This window comes from Pimephales promelas, chromosome 18, assembly GCF_988280905.1.
Source record: "Pimephales promelas chromosome 18, fPimPro1.hap1.1, whole genome shotgun sequence".
NCBI classification, from domain to species: Eukaryota; Metazoa; Chordata; class Actinopteri; order Cypriniformes; family Leuciscidae; genus Pimephales; species Pimephales promelas.
The window spans coordinates 32444486-32450485 of NC_142786.1; positions in this window are offsets into that span (position 1 = coordinate 32444486).

Below are 6000 nucleotides of genomic sequence, written 5' to 3' on the forward strand. Positions count from 1 at the left end.
TGGCCATATCAAGTCATGTAAAGTTAGCAATTATGAACATGGTTAAACATTCAAATGAGGCAAAATACAGGGTCTGTGACCTTATGTAGCCCCGCCACTTTTCAGCGCTGCGCTCGTTGTCTTTTGACTTCCGGTCTGTATTTCCACAGCGATCTTGCATAGGTATGAACGAACTACTCGTAAATTAATTCCCGGTCGACATTTGTTAAGACATCTGCTTTACAATGCTTATGATAAACATTACAATGCTCATGATAACTTTTGTTAACTCTACAATAAGTAAATCCACTTCACCAGCTAATTACTCCTCGACAGCGATGCCATAGAAATATACAGAACCGGAAGTTCAAAGACAATATTCTAAAGATGACGGTGCCCACGTTTCTCTGGTGCATAAGGACTATCTATAGCAGTGGAAATTCCTTTCTTGGTTACACACCACTGTCTCCTCAGTCTTTCCCATCAGTTTCCCACCAAATTCTCAAACGAATCCTGGAAATGGCTTGGGATTCATCAGGCTGGATAATGAGTGTGGATACGGTTCAAGACTTTGATATTGTGCATCTGTTGCTTAATCTGGCTCCAAACCTCCAGCTGAGCTGTCCCCATGAGCCCAGAGTGCTCACTTGTTTGATCTTCAGTGAGTGGACCAAGAACATCAGGCTTTTCTGATGTGTTTCTGGAAGGTCAGTAAATAATATTTAGGAACGAGTAGTTTCAATTAAACTCAAATTTATTTGTATAGTGCTTTCAATACATTGTTTCAAAGCAGCTTTACAGAAAGTGCATTTCAGAAATGTACATGGAAAAAACACATTTAGTTATTTTAGGTCATAACATATCGCCGGCGTTTAGTCGTTGGGGGGTCTCAAGTCTCCGTGAGAGGCTGGATACAAACTGGAGCTGGCGAACGCCATTTTTCTCGAGACTAGCATCCTGAGATAACAGCAGAAAGGCAGATGGGAAATAATTATGAGCTGATGTTCATAGGGATGGCCAACGATTAATCGCGATTAATCGCATCCAAAATAAAAGTTTGTGTTTACATGATATATGTGTGTGTGGTGTGTATAATTATTTTGTATATATAAATACCCACACATGCATGTATATATTTAAGAAATATTTGCATGTATATGCTTTATATATATTTATACATAATTAATATTATGTATAAATATAAATATTTGATATATTAAGAACACATTTTTCTTAAATATATACATGCATGTGTGGGTATTTATATATACAAAATAATTATACACACCACACACACATATATCATGTAAACACAAACTTTTATTTTGGATGCGATTAATCGCGATTAATCGTTGCCTATCCCTAAACTCCCAGCGTCTTCAGACACAAAATGTCTCTGAAAAGTCTGTGTATGTGACAGATTTTGCTTTTTTTTTTACTTCAGCTGTGATAAAATATGCAAACGCAGCTCGAGGAAGCAGAAGCAACACATCTCTTGTGATTTTGTGGGTGGAGCTATCAAGATGGTGGTATGGGTAGGGGGTGTGTTTGGTTTGGTGGTTTCAACTATCAGCAAACGTTTCTCAGAAATTGCTTAATGCACCTTTTTACCTCATTAACTTAGCATTGAGCAAGTCTCATTTGACTAACTCCATGCTTTTTTGCCTGTTCCTTAAAGACTGTTGCAATATTTTGACATTACACATTCCCTGTCATCTGTCTCTCGGCCAGCAGCGGCGGGTTTGTGGTTTTGTCTTGGCATTCTCTCTCTCTTTAATTGAAGTTAGTGCAGAGACTAACACTCCAGCTGCACACATCTCTTGCTACAGGGTTACATAACCCAACCACAAGTGACTTTCAGAAGTTTGGTTTGTTTTCCAGACCTTTTCATTATGTCTTCATTCATGTCTTGTTTCTCCCTGCACTTTTTATTGGCCAATAAACTGGCTAAGGGCATGCATTTTTGCAGCTCTGACTGGTCTTATCAGTGTGAGAGAGGAAAGATGGGACTCCACAGAGAGCATGGGACAACATGTTTCCTCAGTCAAGCTTTTTTTCTGCATAATATGGCCATCAGGACAGTAGCATGTGACGGGTTTTATACCAAAGCAATAAGACGTTTTGAAATAAATCACAGATCACTACACCATCACTGAAAAATCTTGAAGTAAAGCATTACAAGCACTTATACTGTACATGAATACATAACCTTCATTGAGGATTGGCACAACTGATGAGGAAAAAATGAGCATGCAATTTATCATAACGTAGCTAAATAGCAGACATGATCAAATGTCAGGAGAAGAGGTTAAATTAGGTTTATAATAAAAACAGTTATGCCGAAATTCATGTCAGGATGTCTTTGATATTATTAGATATGAAAAAAAAAAAGTATTTTTCATAAGAAAATTTTATGACTATGCTTTAACCAATTTGTGGATTTTCAATCATTACTTTTCTCCCGTTTCCTTTCATTTAAATTCCCGCAATGTTAAAGGGATATTTCACGCAAAAAGGAAAATTCTGTCAGTAATCACTCTCCCTTATGTCGTTCCAAACCCGTGAGACTTCGTTCATCTTCCGAACACAGATTAAGTTCTTTCTGATGAAATTTAAGAATTTTCTGTCCCTCAATTGACAGCTTCAAAAAGTTCATAAAGTGATCGTAAAATTAGTACATACACTCTCAGAAAAAAGGTACAAAAGCTGTCACCGGGGCTGTACCTTTTCAAAAGGTAAACTTTTGTCCATTTTAGGTGCTAATATGTCCATTTTAGGTGCTAATATGTACATTTCAAGTGTTAATATGTACATTTTGGGAGCTAAGATGTCCATTTTAAGTGTTAATATGTACATTTTAGGTTCTAAAATGTACCACTAAGGTACCAATATGCAGCCTTTGGGTACAAAAGTTTACCTTTTGAAAAGGTACAGCCCCAGTGACAGCTTTTGTACCTTTTTTTCTGAGAGTGTATGAATTGAGTGGTTTAATCCGAAGCAATTTCACAATTGCTTTATATGATAAACAGATTGAATTTTAGGCTTTTTTGAAGCATCAAAGGTGTAGTTGCATAGCTGTCAAAGGAGGGACAGTAAACTCCGATTTCATCAAAATGATCTTTATTTGTATACCGAAGATGAACGAAAGTCTTATGGGTTTGTAATGACATGAGGTTGAGTAATAAACAACATAATTTTCATTTTTGGTTGAAATAACCCTTTAAAACATACTACTTGTCTGCCTAGGGTTAGGGTTAGGGTTATCCCCCCTTTTTTGGGGGGGGGGGGATGTTGAAAGGTTTGTTTATTGGTAACACAGCACAGTCTAGTCAATTTAAACTGGATTCATGATGGTTTATCACACCCTGTCAATACACCATAATTGCTTCATCATTTGGAATCATTAGGTTTCGCAGAATGTGGAGTTTATTTGGATTGTTGGGATAAATCTGCTGGTGTCTGTGAGATTGGTAGGTCTTTAAAGCCTAGACCCTCACCGGAGACAGCTGGGCCGCAGACCTGTGGTGTGACCACACAAACGTGTTCACTGTTGTGGAGATGTTTCGATATTTTAGAGTCAATGTAGCCTGAATAGAAACACGAAAACGAAACATGAAAAGACTGTGTCACTTCCTGGGAAAACAGGAGAGAGTGAATCAGGTACTGCCTGCCCAACAATGGAATGATTCTAAACGTGCACTCTTAGAAGAAATGGTTCTATTTAGAACCAAAAATGGTTCCATCCCCCGCTTCATATATATGGAACTCCAAAATGGTTCTATATAGAACCAATTCTTTTGGTAAAAGGTTCTATTGGTCAAGTATGGAACCCCAGGGTTCTATATAGAACCCAGAGGAACCCTTTTTTTAACAGTGTATAGAACCTTTTAGGGGTTCCAAATACATAGCGCTGATAGAACCATAGAATCTTTTCTTCTAAGAGTGTGGATAATTGAAATAGGATATGTGCTAATGATAGGGACTCGTGCTGTCTGTCTGTATTAAAACGATTACAGCCAAGAGCAAAATGAGGAAAGGAGGAAAAACAGAACAAACTAGAGTTTGCTGCTCACGCAAGAGAGAAAATAAATGGGAGTTCCCATTGGGTTGTGTTTACATTCCAGCTGGTTGTGTCGTATTTTCCATGAGGTTCACCCGAGGATAATTGGGGGCGCAATGGGTTGCAGATGTTGGTTACACCTTTATCCTATGGGCCCCTGGGTGCCCACTCTGGTTTTGTCACTCGGCTCCACCACGCTTCAGAGGATTTAACCGACGACCTCTGACATGTCCTTCAACTGCTCCCTTTCAATCCATTCACCATGTGATGAAATAAAACACGGTTTAATCCAGTGCAATATAACACTAATATCATGTCACACAACTCAACCACCCAAACAGAAAACTGCTCATTACCTCATGCACAATAACATATGGAATCGTTTGTAAATGGTGAAGTGTTTCTTTCAGTAAGGAATATTCACACCGAATATTCATTTTTGTTGTAAGCAAGCAGGTGAATCTTGATTGAAAAAAATAGTTCTTTCAGTCTTGGGATAAATAAACATTTCTCACATTTGGTGTAAGAAGGTCTTTGTCTCGACAAACCTCACAAGTTGAGGTATTTATCTTCAGACGTGGATCATCAGTTCAGATGTTGGAGCTGGAAAAATATTTAAAAAAAACAGTTGAGTTTAGAGATGCACTCTTAGAAGAAAATGTTCTATAGCGCTATGTATTTGGAACCCCTAAAAGGTTCTATACACTCTACTTTAAAAGAAAGGGTTCCTCTGGGTTCTATATAGAACCCTGGAGTTCCATCTTGGCCAATAGAACCTTTTACCAAAAAAAATGGTTCTATATTTGGAGTTCCATATATGAAGCGGGGGATGGAACCATTTCTGGTTCTAAATAGAACCATTTTTTCTAAGAGTGTGTTCACAAAGTTTGGTGTTAATGTTACAATGGTGCACTCAGAACAGTTCATGTTCATTTAATTATTTGTAATATACAATTTACTGCAATGGTTCTATAGATTTTTAACTTTAAAGTTTAAGAAAGCAATATAAAGCTACATTGCTCAGTTCCTGGTCTCTTATATAGGACTGTTAAAATATTGCTGACTATGTATGTAAGATGGATTAGAACCACAAAAATGTCCAAACGTGTCCAAAGAGTTGTCATCACCAGTATTTTTAGGAGAACGTATAAAGATGGTTGTCAGACAAACATCAGCCATTCCCATGTGTCGTTCATGAACAAATGCCAAAGAGCAACTTGATTAATTGCTGGGTGGTAAGAAGCTTGACATTGGGAGTTTATTCACTTAACTCCCGATCCCAGTTTCTGAATCCATTGCCTCATCAGCTGTCACGAAGTTAAGTGCTTTTGTGTGAGTTTCTCAGTTTTTGTGTCGGTTTGGCCCACTGCTGCAGGAACTGTATGAATTAAAGTGTTGTAGCGGCACCATAATGGTACCAAATGGTAAGCCCATGATACTTTGATGTACCATAGTACTGAAGGATTGCCATATTCATGTACCATGGTTCATGCCACTCCAAGGTAGAAATATGTGCAAAAAAGTATTACTTTTTGTTGCTTTTCCTTAATGTGTACATTAAGAGGGCAGAAGAGCATGACACAGCATGTTGACATTACATTGATAAAGCTTTTTTACGAAGCAAATAATAGTGAGATCCTGGAATGCACCAGTGAATGCTAACCTGAAGAATAGTTACCTATTTGCCTGATCCCTCTATTAAAGGTCCCGTATTATGCGCCTTTTCACAAGATGTAAAATAAGTCTCTGATGTCCCCAGAATGTGTATGTGAAGTTTCAGCTCAAAATACCCAACAGATCATTTTTTACAGCATGTTTAAATTGTCATTTTTTTGGGGCTCAGAAAAACGAGCTGTTTTAGTGTGTGCCCTTTAAATGCAAATGAGCTGCTGCCGCCGACACAGGGGGCGGAGCTTCACGAGTCTCTCAGGACAAGTTCATCTCACGGAATGACGATAATA